At 32.1% G+C, this 20,370-nt stretch overlaps 1 pseudogene; it reads left to right on the plus strand.

Annotated features, from left to right (window-relative positions):
* The window catches only part of LOC149537143 (aspartyl protease family protein 2-like), a 72,064-nt pseudogene extending 51,986 nt beyond the window's left edge, over positions 1-20,078 (plus strand).
* Positions 20,079-20,370: the final 292 nt, after the last annotated feature.

Raw genomic sequence — 20,370 nt, forward strand, 5'->3', positions numbered from 1 at the left:
ATTTAGTATAGTGAGCTTGAAAAGAAACAAAAAGTCATGCTAGATCATAAATATAATTTTGGAGATACCTGCAATCAAGTCTACAAGCTTTCCAATTTAAGATACAAATTAAGACTTTTTCATATGAGTGTGGTTAGGTTTATAATGGATTGAATAAGATAATGAGCTAGAAAAGAGAAAAATTATGATGATATATAAAGCTATGATTTCTAATTCAGAGTTTACAAAAATACACAATCAACTCAAAAAATGAAAATTCAAAGCAAATAAAGATCCATTTTATAAGTAGTTTACTTAGTGTACACTATTTTTCTTAGAATTTAATGAATTTCAAAGATTTTGATATGACTTCATACATCTCTTTTGCATCAATATTTATGAGTTATTAACAAGACATTATGGAAATGGTGCATACTCCATTATCTATCATGATCAAGATAGGAAGTTAGAGAACACAAAAGTTGTGATGGTAGATCATAGAATATGATCTAAAATATTGATAGGAAAAAATGATAAAAATAACTGAATCTGAAAAAAATTAGGCAATCTTATTTTCTTGGTCTATAATAAAGATTTTCAAAGCGTTCAAACACCCATCAATATAATGAATTAAAAAAAAAAAAAAATCTTTACGATGGATTGTAAGAACATGGATCATACTCTATAATGCATTATTGAATGATCTAGAAAAGACAAGGTGATAATGGATCATAGAAAACATTGACACAGATAAAATATATGCAAACAATTTCAAGAGCATTCAAATTCGAAATAAATTCGGCAGTCATACTCTATAGATCTACATTAAAGACCTTAAATATTTGAATTATTATCTATATTAAAGATACTGAGCTAGATAAGAAAAGTTTGATAGATAGATCACAGAATTTTGACAGCATACTATGTGATGCATCAAAATAATAAATCACAAAGGAAGAAAGCTATACTGATAGATTGCAAGAATGAAATCTAGAAACCTTCCAAAAAGAAATCAATAATGTACAACTTCATTCATCCAAAATTTGAATCAAATCACTATTCTGCAAAGGTGCAAATCGACTGGTTGTGAAAAAGAGAAACTATTCTATTAGCTTTGCCAAACTAGTTTTTTCAACTTATTTTCAAGTTCTTCCAAACAACTCTCCAAACACAGTAGGGTTTTAGATAACTTTAAAAAATTTATACAACATATATCAAATTTAACAACATTTATTTTGAACCAATACCTCAGACCAAACCTTACTACCCCTTTCAAGAGTTCCAATTAGGCTACTTTTACAAAGAAAGTGTCCTTTCATCTTGCAACCAAGTTCTTAAATTTTTCACAATGTCTCAATTTATTGCCAAACCACATATTCTTGCACTGATTTACTTAGCCATACTCATTTTATGCATTAACTCCCAAACCCTCACTATTAAGCCTCAAACTAGGGCATCATCAAACTAAGCCTCCACTTACCTTCAATCCCACCTAAAGGACCCCTCACCATGTCCTTAACATAAAAAAATCTATCATAAAACAATACCTCTTTGTGGACAACTTGACCAATCCAATAGTTGCTCACACATTCCATTTACCTTTCTTGAAGATTTCAAGGGAAAATATATTCATAATAGTACTAGAGATGACCATGAAATTCTGAAAGACGGTTGGCTACTTTAGTGTGTGAATCCCAATCATATATGCATATGTTTAATTCACTCATCTATTTGATATACATTAAACACTATACATTCCACATGGACATGATGGTTCACGATGCTTAATTTTAGATTTGATGTCCTATCTGTAACTTAAATGGGCAGATTAGAGGATGTTACTCTAATATTTCTCCATAATTTAAAATATGAATGTTCAATTATGAAAGGGGTCATTGTCTCTTATAACTAATTCATTAGCATGTACTTTCAATCATTCAACTCATAGCACCTCTTTATTTCCCAAGTGTCTTTAGATTCTCTCCCTTTCAACCATGTTACTAGGTCTTCTATTCTCTTTCTTGGTAGAATGTTTTCAACACCTATTTCCTTCTACTAGTTATGGTTCCACATAGAAAAATTGCTTCAATCTGTAATATACACTAATCTGAGTCTCTAAGGCCCAACTCTAAAATGTCACTCAAACATTCTTGTTAAATAGCAAGAGCGATGGGAGTTGAGATCATCATCTATTGCAACAAGGAAATTACTTGAATCTCCTATCTAGAACAATGTTGTGATGACTTCAAACCAATTTATTTGAAGCCTTGTTGGCAGAAATTTCAAAATACAACTTGTAGAATACCATTCATTTGCAACTTATAAGAAACAACAATTTCAATAGTTGGAAAAGATACACGTTCCAATTGATTAAGGTAATGCCTCTAAAACCAATTAGAATTTTTTTGTGCTATATACAACACACTTGCAACATGTTGGGAGTCATTCCAACAGTGCTATCACTAATCCACATCGCATGAATAATTTTTATGGCTAATTAAGTTGCTCGATGATCATTTGCAAAGGACACAGTCATTTCCATTCTAGGTACATACATTATAAAATTATAAGTGATTCTCAGAAGTGCCCTATTTGAAATGACAATAGTTTACTTCATATGCATCTTTGCAAATTTAGGTTAGAAAGAATTTGGTTGAATTTTTATTCTCTAGCGTTACACCACCTTATTCTAATCATTTACATCGCCTTCCAACTACTACTCCTAGAATTTATCATAGAATTCACTGCACTTCATCCACCAATAGAAGTGGTCCTTTATTGAAACATTCAACCCAAAACTAAAGTCCAGTTGAAAATTAATCCAAGATATCAACGCAAAGTCATAGAGCATCTTTCACTTCAATCAATATTTCATCAACTCAATGCAATTTACATAAAAAACAAACATAATCATTTCTTTAATCAAAGTGACCTAAGGGTTGTTGAGAAAAACGTGTCTTAACCCTTCGACTTTTCTAGATAATTCTAAAAATGTATCGTCACATATTGGTCACTAATTGAGATTTAAGGGCAGCTCTTTGAAGAACTATAAAACAATGGTGATTTATTGCACATAATCCTGGGTTAAAGCTGGTAATAGCATCTATGGACTATCTTCAATATAATTTTGAAAAAGTACATTTTTACGTGACAAAAAGAAATTTTTTATTCCAAGGCACTATTGAGATCTCTCCTTCTGTAGTGAGGGGTCTATAACAACTTGTGGTCTAAATTATGGCTTAAGATAATTTGTGAGTAGCTCTGCATACATTTCATAACAGGCCATCATTCAAAATCCCCATTCATCCTTCACTTGTCTGCAGAGATTAAGATCCGTGTCTAGAATAAGCAATCCATCTTCATAATGGGAATTGCATGGAGTACAGGAAGCATCTAGTGCTAAAAACACATCTAACATTTCTCCATTCAAGCACTCTTACAACTAATGAGAGATGATATCAAAATAGGAAAAGTTGAGTGAATTATTTCATTGGTCTAACCTATTGGATTCCAAGACAAGAGAGAATTCAAAGTAAGTGTAACAAGCCAACCACCAAACCAAGCAACAAAAAACACCAAGCTATTAGTGTTGCCCTTTATATTTATAGGAAACATCTACATCAAACCAAATACAGATAAATCTACAGATTATGAAATTCATATAAATTGATTATCAATATAAATAAACCATTGATTATTGATATAATTTCTTTTAATATTTGGAAGGTTGGGTTCAGTTTTGACTAATGTGACCTAAAGACTAAAGTTCAATTACCAGAATTTCATTGTAGAATTGTCTTTTTAATCTATATTAGTGGTGTAAAACTTTTGGAGAACACTTGCAAGCTCCAAAAATAATTGGCTTACTAAATTTCTTTATCTATTTCATAGTTAAGGATTTGTTTTAAATTAATGTGGCCTAGGGATTAGTTATAACCCATGTTTCAAAGCTCAACTATTGATAGAAAGATTCTATAGTGGTAGGGTACATGCATCTATAGTTAGGGGTAGGCATTCCTAATGATCCAAGGATTACACCAGGGTGTTGAGAATGATTGAAGTGGGATATAAACATTAAATGCCTTAGAGAATGAAGAGTCTGAATGAAAGAATGATTTAGAAGAAAAGCTCTCTAGATATTTTCAAGGTGGGTGAGGATGAGGGTGTACAAAGGAACTAATCCATAAGACATTAGGTCTTCTCATTAAAGAATAGTCTCTATATAATGATCATGAGGTCCATTCTTCTCAAGAATAATGTCTAGCCTTCGGTAATCAAAAGAGTTGGGTACTAAACTTAGAAGAAATGATAAGGTAGGAAGTTTTGATTCATTAGTGTTTACTGATAGATTGACTTCATCTCTGCATTTTCTTCTTAACCTAGTCAATTCACTTTTCTAATGAGAACTAACATCAGACATTATAACCCATGGAATTTCGCCAACCCCTAATGAAAATGTTGCAATATAGACCTGTACAACATAAATACAAGAAGATGTTATAAACAATATTTTTTATCAGAAATGGATAATGAATTATTGAGATCTAAATAAAATATTGCCTAGTTAATGATGTAATACTCACCAATAGACCAATCAGAGCTAGCCTACTCCCAATCAACTGTAAAATAGATTGTGAAGAGTGTTACTGTAGAACAAGGTAGATCAAAATAATTCAAAATAAACATCATAATTTTGATGTTCTATCTAATTGTCATTTTCTGTCATTTATGTACTTGGTAATTATGTTGAAAAATTGGCTGCCAACTTGTGGACTAAAGTAACATTAGAACTCAATTATCAAATAGAAAATATATGCTTGTTAACAATAGTTCCATTTTAAAACACATTGACACAACAATGGCATTCCCTTTATAGTCTTAGATGGTTTAACAAGAGAAAAGGCTACTTTCTTTTGCATGAGCATTAGGTAAATGAAATTAAATCCCATTAAACTGAGTTAGTGGACATAAAGTGTTATAATGATAGGAAAGTGTAATTACCAGTATGTAGAATGACAATCCAACAATAAGGCAACTGATACTCATTCCTCCTACAACAATCTGAAGAAAGTTTTCTTTATTGTTGTTCAAATTAATACATAGTAAATGTCCTTATAATAGTTTATATTCAACTTAAATTGAAATTGGAAGCTGACCTAGTTGATACTGGTGAATGAAAAATATATATATTTCTAGAACAAACAAAGATATGCACTAGGATTTTAGTTGCTTCATATGACACATCACATTGGCTTCCCCTAAGAGCTTGTAATGCTTCTTTAAAATCTTTATCATGACTAGCCTTTTCCTAGAATGCATTGTTAGCAAATGTATTAGAAAGAGCACCACATTTTGAACATGTAGGGTTTTTTAAATAAGATATTGTACAATTCTTAGATGGTCATTTTAAAAAATCTCACATTAATATGAAAATTGAGCATGGAAAATAAGACAATTTTGTCTATTTAATACTTTTAGCTTAGAAAACAAGTCATAAATTATGTTCTTATAGTAAAAGAATACTTTGACTTAAGAAAAAAAACTACACAATATTAAAACATGACATCATGCTTTATAAACTAAAAAGGCACCTGTAACAAAGAACTTCATTTGGACTTGCTAATTGGTTGTCACTATTAACTATAAGCTTATCTTTAAAGTTTGAGCTTCACTTGGTTTTGAGAATAGTATAATATTCTCTATTAAACAAGACCAACCACATGAAGGTGGAAGCTCATTTGGCACCTCCCCCCCTAACATCACTCTAAATTCCCCACTAACATTTAATAACATTCATTCATTCATCCATTTTTGAAATGTAACATTCAATCATTATAATCACATGATAACATTCATTAACACACAACATTCATGAATAATTCATTAACACAATATTCATTAACACCGAACATTCATGAATAAGTCATTAACACACAACAATCATTTCTTTTTGGCTTTCTTTCTATTTTTTTTTCATGAAATTTCTAAGAGGAATATCAATGTCCTCGTCATCCCCCTCCTCTACTGGTTCTAATGCATGTCTCCTCCTCATCCGTTCAGGAACATCATGAGGCCGCTACACCAAAGGAGGGTCCGCTGCAATAAAAAGTACTTCATTAGTTAAATTCACACCATTTTATATTAGTAAATTAAGAGTTTTTATTTAAGTAAAAGAACTATAAATCAAAAAATTAATTTAAAAGAACAAAACATAGATTTTCTTTACTTGAATGTGCAACATGAGCTACCTGCTGATAAGTCTAAACATCCTCCAGCACTTGTTCAACATGACATGATTCTATATCCTTTAAAATATACACAAAAAGGTTACACCAAGTTCAATTAAGGATGTTAAATTGTATTAATAATTACATAATTAGTTTTAAATAGAAAATGAGCACCTCCATGGATAGTACGATGCACATTAGGGGCTTCATGATGCAGCGTATGATCTGTGTCACGATTAACAGGCTACATTGCAATGTAATGCACATTATTATCAAATAGATTGTTGCTCAAGTATTTAATTTCTAATATATTTTTTGGCATATTTACCTATTCAACCACGGCTGCATAGCCTTGCTTGAAGGCAATTCTTTTGTGTTCTTTTGTGGCCTTCAGATTAAAATCAGCACCCTGCATTTTATTTTCATTTTTTATTAATTAACAAAATTATTTGCATTTTATAAATATTTTTTCTTTGAAATTCATTTATTGCTACTTACAACTTGTTCTTTGATTTTAGAATATCCCCCAGAGCCAAGTTTGTGCTGCCCAACCTTTTCCAGCCTAGCCTTTGTTGCCTTTGATGTGTCCTACAACCTATGAAAAGTTTGAAATATGTTAGACGATATATATATAAAGATTAGTACTAATTAGTGCATTATTACATTAATGTACTAGTAGTTAATACTATTTCATACCTTCTCACACTTGTTGGTGTAGTTTCTCTTTAATCATCCGCCCTTTTCTCCTTTGCATCCAAAATGAACTCATTCCATTCCCTCACTGTAATAAAAGGAGGATGCTCATAATTTAGGTTTAGGATGAGACTCTTTCTATATGAGTCCCTCACAACATTAAGATGTTTGCAAGCTTTTTGTAAGATTTTCTTATGATCAAAAATATTATTACCAAACTCATGCTCTAAATCTTTGATGAGCTGATCTTTTAATTTTTAATCTTGAAAGTTCCACCTTTTAAGAAAAAACACAAAATTGTTAGATATAACTAGTAAAAGAAAAGACCCGAATGAAAGGAAAAATGTTGCACCAATTAATGACATGAAAAATAAAATAGTGAGATAAAATTAGTTGACTTATGATGTTCCACCTTGTATGTATGGTGGGTCCAAATATTTGTAGTGTGAGGTCATAAAGCTTCCTATAAAATGTATCATTTCCTGCAAAAAATGTCATGGGATAATCAATCTAAAGCTTCTTATGAATAGCTAAATGCATATTACAATATAAATTTTTTTAATTTAAAGTACCTGGAATCTTAGGACATTTTAAAGGCATCGACTCATCATTGTCAATCAACAATGACATCTGCATAGCTCCCGTGCTAGAAACATGGGTAGCTCTAGGAAATGATGGTGAATTATCACCCATACTTGCACTATGATCTGTCTCTGGCGTAGCAGATGGTGCATCTCCTACCACAAAAAAAAATCCACTATGTGATGCACCCAAGATAAAAGTACAAATTATCTTCTCATAATTAACACAAAACCAAATATAGAAAAACAAGGATTTACTAGTTGGACATCCCCTTGTTGCCGACATTGCAGTTGGCAATCTCGTATGGATGTCCGTCAACCTCCTAGGAGTCTCTTGCACTTGATGACTTGAACAATACATCATTAGCAAAGACATTCTAAAATAATAAAAGTAAGAGTTAACTTAAGAAGTTTTTGAATGTTCGAAATAAAAAATTCCTTGTAACTTGTCAACTAAAAGATTATTTTACTAGTGGCAATTGGAGCTCTGCTACTACCGCCCTCACTACGTTGTCCTTGACTAGGTTTTGGATCAGTTGCCAAAAAATCCTATAACAAGAGCACATATTAAATATTTTACTTCACAACATAAAATATTATAAAATATAAATCTTTATTGAACTTTTGTTATAACTAAAGATTCATTACTACTTACTTCATAACGATGAGCTTGCGCTCTCAAATCAGATAGCCTCTTTATCATCTGCTCAGATGGAATATTTGCTTCATCCAAAGATCTCATTATTTCTAAATTAATTTTTTTAAATGTTTTCTTCAACATTATTGTTACATTGGGAGTTTCTGCAATATCGTCATCAGAAGGGGTAGCTAGTGGCTCTGTAGTTACTGTAGGTGCTTTTCCCTTATCCTGAACATCAGATTGTGAGAGGAATATCAGTAAAACTATCATAAAAACTCAAAATAGTAAATAAAATAATGTAATAATATAAAATTTTTCAACTATCTAATTTTTATAATTTCAATAAGGTTTATCCTTGCTAAAGAATGGGTGGGAGTAGCATCCTCATGGCCTTTATCATTTGTCAGATCCATATCTTCCTGCCACAAAGATTAAACATAAAAACTTCAGCTAACTGAAAGCAATAAATAGAAAAAAAAAATTATTAAAAAAATGCTATATAGTACTTACAACCCTCATGATAGTAACTTTGTTTGTATCTAAGCAATTTAAATGGTAATCTATTAGTAGTTCTTCCCTTGCACTTATTGGTTTTATTGCACAAATAAAAACTTCATTCCCCTCACGCACCTCAAATATGCACTTGGGTTGCTTACTAGTTGAGGAAGGTCATGTACTATTTATAAAACCTATAATATTACCATTTCTTTTGGTCTCCCATCAATTTACATAAAAAATCTTTTACTTTGATCATTTTCTCTTCATTGTATATAATTAGTTGATAGTGCATACCTACGCATACTTTTTTTATATTGAACAATCTGCATCCAATCACTATAATTGTAACATGGATCAACATACTTGAACAATTCAACAACTTTTTTGTAACATACCTTTATCCCATCCATGGAAAAATAGGCCCAAACCATGTAATGAGGATGGAGCAATGCGATATATCCTCTCATTAACACAAAAATTTGTGTTAATTGGAGGTAGCTCATCAGGTACCCATTCTTTCTCAATGTGTGTGTACCAAAAGGGCACCTTGATGTCACCTTTGGTCTCATCCTCATAAGAACATGACCCCCCATTATCAAGGAAAAATTGCATGCATTTATCAATTTTTTTTCTAATCTTTTGACTTCTAGTTGATCTCCCTATTTTAGCCGTACTACATGTAGAGCTTTCATTTACCATTTCCTCATTTCCCTCATTCGATGTAGATAGATCTAAAAAGTACCTATTTAGTGGCACCTACAATCCATGAAATGGAAATTTGATAATAGTTAAATAATATATATAGAATAATCAAGTCATGACTCATACATGCAGTTCTTCCTTGTCTATACATGAGAGATATAAAATGTAGTAAGCTGAAAGTGATTATACAATTATATTTCTATATGGACCATTTTTGTCTATATATACATTATATGATTATATGATATGTCTATTTATAACATACGTGGTCAATGATAAACAAGAAGAATATAAGAAAATTATGTCTATTTATTGACTTATACCTGCTGATCCATGTCACTGTGCATGATCCAGGCCAAAGGGGTCAAATTTATAGCATATGTTAATTATTTATCTTAAGTTAGCAAAAAATTACATGATACATGTATGCTACAAATAACTTAGAAAACAACATGAACAAATTTACCTTATATATGGAATGCAAGATTGTCAACAGAAGGGCTGACGATGTCTATAGTCAATTGACTATTTGCAAAAAGGGTGATAATCAGACACAATATAAAATAATAGTAATTATAAATAACATATGTTGTAATCATTAGAATTGAAAACAATAAATATGTAATCATATTTCCTGCATATGTTAATCATTTATCTTAAGTTCGCTAAAAATTACATGATACACGTATGCTACAAATAACTTAGAAGACAACATGAACAATATGCAACATCGTAAACATGAACAAATTTACCTTATATATGGAATGCAAGATCATCAATAGAAGGGGTGATGATGTCTGTAGTCAATTGACTGTTTACAAAATGGGTGATAATCAGACACAATATAAACAATGTTAATTATAAATAACATATGTTGTAATCATTAGAATTGAACACAATAAATATGTAATCACATTTCTTGCATATGTTAATCATTTATCTTAAGTTATCTAAGAATTACATGATACGCGTATGCTACAAATAACTTAGAAGACAACATGAACAATATGCAACATCTTAAACATGAACAAATTTATCTTATATATGGAATGCAAGATCGTCAACAGAAGGGGTGACGATGTCTATAGTTAATTGACTGTTTGCAAAAAGGTGATAATCAGACACAATATAAACAATGGTAATTATAAATAACATATGTTGTAATCATTAGAATTGAACACAATAAATATGTAATCATATTTCCTGCATATGTTAATCATTTATCTTAAGTTAGCTAAAAATTACATGATATGTGTATGCTACAAATAACTTAGAAGACAACATGAACAATATGCAACATCGTAAACATGAAAAAATTTACCTTATATATGGAATGCAAGATCGTCAACAGAAGGGGTGATGATGTTTGTAGTCATTGATTATCTTCTTCTTCTTCATCCTCATCATCATCATCATCATCATCATCATCATCATCATCATCATCATCATCATCATCATCACCATCATCACCATCATCATCGCCATCATCATCACCATCATCACCATCATCATTGCCATCATCACCATCACCATCATCATCATCACCATCATCATCATCATCATCATCATCATCATCACCATCATCATCATCATCATCATCACCATCATCTTGATCTTCATCATCTGCTTCTTCATCATCTTCAATATCTTCTTCTTCCATAAAATTATACTTTATTAGCCTTCCTCTTGGATCATGTCTAACAAAAAATGACCAAAACTATTTATGTGGAACCTCTGAGTAAAACACTTGCTCACATTGGCTTGGAAGAACATGGGGCTCATCTCCAATTGGCTCAAACAACCTTGTATTAATCATTGTAAATCCATTATCATGTTGAATAACCATTCTATCTGGATCATTTTGATTTAGTCATAACCTATACCATTTGATGACGAATAGAAATTCTTTGAAGGAGTTAAAGTCACACTCAATTATATCATCCAAGATTCCATAGTATTTATTTTGAGATTGTTGAGGATGTACGTCATCTTTAGATGATATATTGGTGACCTCAAAAACTGTAGTTATCCCAGAATCACAAGTTTTCTTTGTGTTATCCAACTTTTTTATGCAAAATTTGTAGCCATGATAGTACATAAATTTGTGGTGCTTGACCTACAATTTTTGAAGTGTGTGTAAATTATTTGCATCATGAGTTGATACGAAACATACATCGAGTTATGATCATTAATAAATTTCTACATATCTCTCCACCTCTTAAACCCTTTAATAGATCAACTACCATCGACGTAACATTGGAATCTCCATTGTGATGAGCTTCTGTAACCAATGAAGCAACACCTTCCCATGTTAATGAGCAACCATTTTTTTGACATCGTTTAACTTATACCGTCATCCAATTGAGATTGTTCGCAATATACAAATGTATTGCATCCCACTCTCGACCACCTGTATAAAAAAAATACACCAATTATAAATAACTTATATTGAAGATTTATAAGAATTAATTAACTACAATAACATCTTAGATTTAGCTCTCACTTTCCTCGATCTACCTTTTCCCATCAAGTACTCCCATTCGAATTTGTTAATTGAGTTGGGATCCCAAATATGATCTACATGGATCTTTGCTGCAAACTTAGGAAGATATTCACTAATGTATACCATGGTCTAGTATACCATATATGCCTCCACCATAGAACCCTCAGGATGTGCTCTCTGTCAAACCAAGCCTTTCAAAAATTTTGGGTGCCTCTCAACCATCCACATTGACCTAGTTGGTACAGGTCCACACAATTCAATCTCCTCAACTTGATGTATGAGGTAGTGTTCTTGTGCATTGAAAAAATTTGGAGGTAGACACTTTTACATTTCACACATAAGAAGAGGAATTTTTCTCTTCCAATAAAATATATCTTCTTTATTGATTTCTTTAGATGAAAACCACCTCATATATTTTCCAAGATCATATATAACCTGTTTTACATTGTTGGTGAAGTGGTGTGGGAGAGATAGAGGTAGAATGTACTGCAATATTTGTAAAATGATCTTGTCAATATTTTATAAAAGAATGTGATTAAAACTACATGCAGTATAAAAATATATAGTGAATACAAAATAACATGAATTACCTTAATAAATGTATGCCAATCATGTGTTTTCAACCTTGGCCCAAATTCACTTTTCTTTGATATGAGATTGTTTATGTTTGCAGAAAATCCTATGGGAAATCATATTTTTTTATGACTTCTTTTATAGCATTACTTTGCTACTCTGAAAATAACCAACTAAGGGCACTTGTATCAATCTGGTCTCCATTGTTATTTGATTGAATGCCATTTTTCATTGCATGGTTGGATTCTTCAATGTCACTACAAGTTTTGACAATTTGGTCTTTATCACGCCTTCCATCCAAGATTTTCCATAATGTCTCTATTACATTCTTTCCAATATGCATAGGATCAAACAAATGCACAATTGGGAGTTTCTCATAGTATGGCAACTGAGTAAATTGTGTAGGATAAATTTTTAGACCTTTTGGAATTTGGTCATTGATGCCTTGACGACCTTTACAAGCATAAATTACATCATCAGTAAACAAAACACAATATCAAAATATAAATTTGAAATAAAAACCATCAGATGGAATGACATTACCTCGATGATTTATTTTATTGTATGCCAACTTACATAGGTGATGTCTCATTCTCTATGGCTTTGACGTAGTCTCTTCTTTCCCATTAAAATGATGTTTTTTGATAATTTGGCACTTATGATTTCTATGCAGAAAGTGTCTATTCTCATCGAACACCTACTTTCTTAAACTTTTTTAATGATGAGATTTCATCTTTGGACCACAAACTGGACATGCAAATTTTCCCTTTGTTTGAAGAGCTACAAGATAGTGTATAATTGGACTAAATGTGTTAACTTTGTGTTGTCACTATAACATACCAAAAAAGAGGTGTTTAGAAGAGAACATACCACAAAAATGTGTTAGCCCAGGGGCATCATGTATTGTCCATACAAGCATTGCATGAAATTAAAATTGTCTTTGTCCTATTGGTCTATAGATGTCATACATAGTAACCCCATTCCATAACACCAACAACTTGTCGATAAGGGGTTCAATATATACATTGATATCTTTAACTTGGTACTTACCTAGTTGAATGAACAAAAATATTACATAATTATTATGACCATTTTGATGGGTTAGTAATAATAAGTTAATTTAGATGACCATTAAATCAAAAAATACCTAGAACAATTAGTGTCAACATTATGTGCTCTCTCTTTATAAACAACCAAGGAGGTATGTTATTGTTGATAACAATTACATGCCACACCATGTACGTAGATCTCATCTCTCCAAAAGGATTGACACCGTCTGCAACCAATGAAAGCTTGAGATTACAAGGTTCTTCTTTAAAGTGTGGCCATTTTCCCTCTATTTCCTTAAATGATGAACCATCTACAAGCATTCACATAATGTCATCTTGACTTCTATTGTGTGCATGGTAATCCATAAATTGTGCCAAGCTATTGCACCTGAATAATCGTTGCAAACATAGAATAATGGGAATATGCCAAAGAACCTTGCGAGGCACCTTTTTTGTTAATTGATCTAATTGATATCTACTAGTATGACAAATAGGGCATTGTGTTGCAAATTCATGCTATTTATGATATATAATATGATCATTTAGACATGCATGTATTGTTTGATACTCCATTCCAATATCTTTCATGATGGCAGATAATTCTCGGTATGAGTGAGGTAGAATGTTTGATGGTGGTAACAAACTCTCACGTATCAACCTATGACCAAAAATATAATTTGATAATTTCAAGAATATTAATTGCTACATGAATCCAATGTTAATTGTGAGGGAAGAAAGAGTAAAATAATGAAAGAAGATGCCATACCTTAACATACATGTCATTGCTACATTGGATAAACTATTCATAACCTTCAAGTTCACCAACAACAATATAGCCGCAAGAAGAGTTGTTTCAAAGCCTTCATATAGGGACTCATGTGCCTTCTCAAGTATAGGTACATCAAGCTCTACATCAACATCATCATCATCATCATCATCTTGATCATCATGACCATCTTGATCATCGTGATCTTCATCATCATGGTCTTCTTCCATGGTATCATTACCTTCTACCTCAATATTCACACCTCCATGTTCCCTCATTTGGAAATCCACACTCTTTGAATTGTCATGGTCCATAACATGAAACTCAAGGATGTTGACCTATATGAAAATGATGACCTAATATTAGCCATGACCATGGTGTCATCATCAAATCATGTCTTATGCAATTTATAAATTATTAAAATACATACCAATGGACGATATTCATTTCCCCCTTCAATGTGACCATGTTGCCTACAATGATCCTCAACTATTTTGATTAGATATCTTCGAGTCTTTAAGCCCTTGCAATTTTTGCAAGGACAATAACATTTTCCATCACCTTTTCTTTTTAAGTTATAGATAGAGAGATAGATTGATAAAGAGATAAAGAAATATAAAAAATGAAAAGAAACAAATACTTAGTTGACCTTCCGTAACTCTGCCTCTACATAATGTAGTTGCTGCATACAAGCACTTCCTGAGAAAATGGGTAGCAATAGCCAAGAAGGGAATAGAAGAGTCCATTTGGCTCAAGAGGAGGATGCACAAAGTGACCAAGGGGCAAGAGGAAATGTTGATCTAGAGAGAGGAGAGTCTCTAATGTTCAACAGAACCCTACTGAAGACTATCACAGAGCAAGAACCTCCCCAAAGAAAGACATTATTCAGAAATCTCTGCAAGGTAAGAGGTAAGGTCTGCAAAGTTATTGTAGATTCTAGTTCAACTGATAATATAGCCTTAGTAGAAATGGTAGAGAAGCTTGGATTGAAGAAGTTGCCTCATCCTAAGCCTTATAAGGTTTCATGGCTAAATAAGGAGCAACAGGTCATAGTAAATGAACAAGTTCATGTTCAATTTCAAATAGGGGAATAAAAAGACAAGATTGTCTATGATGTTGCAAAAATGGATGCTTGTCACCTATTGTTAGGTAAGCCCTGGCAATTTGATGTCAATTCTAAGCATGATGGAAGGAGAAATGTTTACATCATCTCCAAAAATGGTAAGGAATACACCATGAGACCACTGCTAGAAGATAGGAAGGAGATCCAACATGCATCTAGTGTGATGATGGTTGGAGAGGAGTTTTTGAAGACCCTCAAGGTGAAAAACACCCCTTTCTTTGCCATAGTAGTAAAGCCAAAACTTGGAGAAAAAGGCAAGGAGTTAGGTCTGTGAACCAAGTAGGAGTTAGGACATATTTCATTGTCTTACCAAACTAATAAACCTCTAGGGTTATTCGGAAGGGAGTTCAAGCCCTAAAATTCTATGCCCTTAGCAATCTAGATAGTTTAGCTCGGGGGTACCCATTTCTTTATAAGCAGATGCAAAGGATGGTCCGGGAACAAAGGATGGTCCAGCCGAGAAACTTGCCTACATGCTAGAGTGGGGTCAGCCCAAGATATTTTGGAATCTTCAAGACCCTGGTAAAGGGTATATGGAAAGATGAAAATAAACAAGTATTTTTACAGCTACAAAGGATGAATCAAGAGCATTATAAATAATGAAGAAACTTAAATCCATACGATTTCACCTCTATTTACAATTTGACCTTTCTGCATGTGAAATATGACAATATACAAAATTTCTAGTCACATTTTCACTTAAAAAAGAACACCAAATATACCTTTGGTACAATATCTTCTTCAAATTCTTCACTATTAGATTCTTCAGAACTGCAAGCTCCTGTGTAGAAAAAAGATGAGATGTACTAAGTAATTTTTGATGGGCAATATTTAAACAAATCAACTATCAAATTTTTTTTTAATGAAATTCAATTGCTTTATTATGTACTGAAGACTTGGCTTAACCATGGAGTACCTCATCAGAAGACTCATTCTCACTTGATTCTTCTTTATCATTTTTTAAAGCTGCAACTGACCCATTCTTCACTACAATTGAGTTATTCTTTCCCAAAGAACTTGGTTTTTTATGTGTTTCCTGTAATGCACTTTGAATAATATTAAACACGAATTTCTTATCTCTCTTTCAAAAAGTACAATTTTTTTTTATAAAATGAAAAATGTCACGATAGTATAGCAATATTTAAAGATAAAAAACAAATATCTATTAATGTTATGCTAGAAAAGTACACTGAATGTCTTCATCATTTAGAGAGCACCAATTTTTTTGTTTGATTTTCAATTTGAAATAAGGCATTTCAATTAACCATTTGTTCACTATTGAACATCAAAATTCCATAAGCTTGTGATTCCACTGAAACATGATTCTATTCTACAGATAATTATCCACAACAAAATGACTAACCTCCTCAAAAGAAGAATCCTCATGCTAGAATCTTTTGTTGGTAGCTTCTTTGCGATGGCATGATTTTTCCTTATAGGATGCTTCACCTTTATCTATAGAGCATTAACACAAAAATGAGTACCATAAAGTCAAAACATATGTTATATTATCAATATGATCCCAAAAAGCAACAAAATAACTAGCATTCTTTAGATCTATTATTTTTTTCAACATAAATGTTCCAGTTCGCTCATTTAAAATCTTAGTAGGAGGGGTCTTAAAATAGTTAGATATGTTATTGAAACCAAACTTGACCCTTGAGGAGTGATCATGACTTTCCAAGTCATCATAGTGAAAAAATTACAAAAATTGTTAGTGACAACTTTGATAGCAATATTAGAAAGTCACTAAGAAATTTTTGGGGATCGATGAAGAAAGTTGGTACTTGGACAATAGAGTTATATAAGCTCATTTGAAATCATTTTGAGGGGTTCGAGTTCCCAGTGTATGAAATATTGACTAATAAAGCAAATTGTTTGATGAATCATTCCAAGTAATTTCTTAGTGCATTAATTAAGTTCCCATTTTATGTTTTGGTAGTTGTAAATAATTTTCTTCTTCTTGGCTAGTTCACTAGGCTAGGTAGAGTAGTTGGAGCAGGAGCCCCACACACAACCAAGCCAATGGTGTAGTTTATGAAGACCACAAAGATACTAGAGGAAATTAGGGAATTAATTGGCAAGTTATAAGAATTAGACTAATATGATGATTCAAATATTTTTAATGTCCTTAATAAGACTAAATGAAATTCTAATGGACTGTCATTGCCCAAGCACAAATAACATTGGAGTGTTTAGTGCCTAGGAATGTTAGTGATCATAAAAGATCAAAATTTGGTTAATGGTCTTTTTGTTTAAAGGGATTCCATAAAATATATGTCAACATTAGTTTGAGTTTGTTCTGTTTTAAAACCAAACCATTCAACTAACCAATGAAAGTTGTATTGGTTTTGAGTTAGTTTTACGCATTTCTATATTTTTGTTTTGAGTCTCTGTTATAAGAGAGATAGTCAGGTGTACGAACATAGGAGAAAGACACCAATAATAAAACTCTATTCTTTGCAATTGATTTCCATTACTTTGGATCTCCAATCAATTGGTTTGTATTCAAAAGACTTTGACAAGGTTTTATGCATGAACTGCTATGTTTTATTGAAATGTTTCATAACATTGTAGGTTTGTTGTCATACCATTCTTGACTTAAAATAGTTACTCTTGATTTCAATTTGTTGTTGTAGTAACACCTTAGGTAGAATGAGGATCATCCCATGAACGTAGAGGCCTAACCTTCATAAGATGAAATTGTTAACATGTATTATAAATTACTAATAGTGCATATGCAATTTTGTGGGGTGTAGAAGTGATCATAGCTTGAAGATATATTGGAATTGAAAGCCATATACAATAGGGAATATTCTGCCCAAATGTGGAGTGAATCCTATGTTGGAAAAACATATAAACATATATAGCAGGGAATATTTTGTTTCTTTATGTGAACTCTACTTTGTAGATTCTCAAATATGATAATAAAAGCATTCAAATTCAACATGTGCTTCAATATTTTAGTGAAGCTTTCAATACTTACCTCATGGCTGCTGGAGGCTTTGGAGGTCTTTGAGCTCCCATTTCTATCTTTTGCTATTTTAAACCTTATGAAGACAGTGCAAATGTATAGACTTCAGAGAAGTTGATGGAGGTCATCTGAATTATCAAATTCTTATTAAAATGGAGTTCAATTTATTATGATATAAGGTAGTTGACTTCATGTGAAAAATGCATCTATGATGACAATAAAACACTTAAGAAGAATTCATTATAGGCAGTAATATAAGAAAGACAATAAACTTATAAAGTACAAATCTCATATCAACTACAAATTATACTTACTAAATAGTGTAGAGACAATTCTTCTATAAATTGGGCAGAGCAAGCTTTTGAATAAATTATACTTTGAAACAAGGAATCACCATTTGGCCTACAATATACACCAAGCATCATGCACTCCTTGAATTTAACATAGAGTTTAGTAGAGGAGAAGCACTAACAAAGATTTTTTTTTTCCATATTAATTGCATAATACTTACTACCTAGCACAGAGGAAGCTCTTTTGGAAAAGTTCCACAAACCTCAATTAAAACTTTGTGAATGACCCATTTCCTATTGCATAGACTCCTTCAAGTTAAAAGGTAATTGGCCAAGTTGATTTGATAAAATGCACCATTGATTATGTACAAATAAATATAAGTCTAAGATTTAATATAGAATATATACAAAAGCCAATATAACTCCTATTATTTTAATAAATATACTTACCCATTAGTGATCTAATGGTAAAGGGAAATTCCATATAAATCCTGGATCAACCTTCTTTGTAGGGCATTCATCAAGTTTTACACCAGTACATTACTATGCACCAGTCTGTCAACTAGTTTCTCCTCTCTCAAATTCTTCATGTAATTGCACAAGGATCCCTAGTTCATGCATGCTTTACCATATCTATGCAAATCTCCCTGATAGAACTAGGATCTTCTCTATGGAGACTGAAACACTCAATACAAGCTTAGGGGAGAGTACCAAAATCCCCAATGTGGCATTTAGCTGTGGGATTAAAATCTGAGGACCTAGTTTTATAGGTTAAGCATTTGTTGAAATATATTATGTAATGGGGTTGGGGAAGGGGCCTATTTTATTCACCTCACAACTTGGTAAACTTGTTGGAATAAAACTTCTTACTACTTGTTGGACTACACTATCCCCCCCCCCACACACACAAGTTAATTTATATTGGGGCAGACACCATTGAGGTAGTCATTGAAGAAATCAATGAGCTACTCTCCTTTTCTAAGGAACATATTTATAGAGACCTTTTACTAAATTGGGATAAAGAAAGTTTTTGTTGATGGGGTTCTTCTTCCCATCCATCCCAAGGTTTGGAGTATTGATGTTTAGGGAAATGGGAGAACTATCATTGATTTTGGCACCACCTTGACCTATATTGTAGAGCCTACATACCAGATAATCCTTGCAGCATTCAAAATGACTATTGTATCTAAGAATAAGACTTGTACAAAGCTAACTTGATCTATGATTCAATGTCTCAGGTATTACCAGACTCTAATTACCAAAGCTTACAATTATTTTCAAGGGTGGCACAATATTTAATTCTCCTCCTTTAAACTATTTCATCAATGTTGTTAATGACAAGTGCCTGACATTATATGGTGTCTCTTCTCTTATTGTTTTCTCTATTCTTGGTAAGATTTTGTAGCAAAAATTTTTTATCATGTACGATAGGGAATTTTCTAGACTTGATTTTTCTCATATCGATTGTTCCACATCTTAGGATGTACATTTTTCTTGAGATTATTGTCATTTGAAGTGCTATCATTATAGATAAAAATTCATTTTCCTTTGATTCTGACTATGTTCCTTAATGTACATTTACTAGCCATAGCATCTGTTAGACAAGAAGCTTGTCTATCACATTTTATTTTCTAAGTGATTATATCTATATGCTAAGTTTGATGAAAAAAAAAAACTAAGAAAAATTTGGAGTATTGGAAAGAAAACCTTCATAGTGACTCAAGGACAATGACAAAGTGCAACACAAGGTTCTTAAAAATAAGAGGACAAGT

The sequence above is a fragment of the Cupressus sempervirens genome, chromosome 10 (genome assembly GCF_028749045.1).
Source record: "Cupressus sempervirens isolate cs-2001-9-10 chromosome 10, ASM2874904v1, whole genome shotgun sequence".
NCBI classification, from domain to species: domain Eukaryota; kingdom Viridiplantae; phylum Streptophyta; class Pinopsida; order Cupressales; family Cupressaceae; genus Cupressus; species Cupressus sempervirens.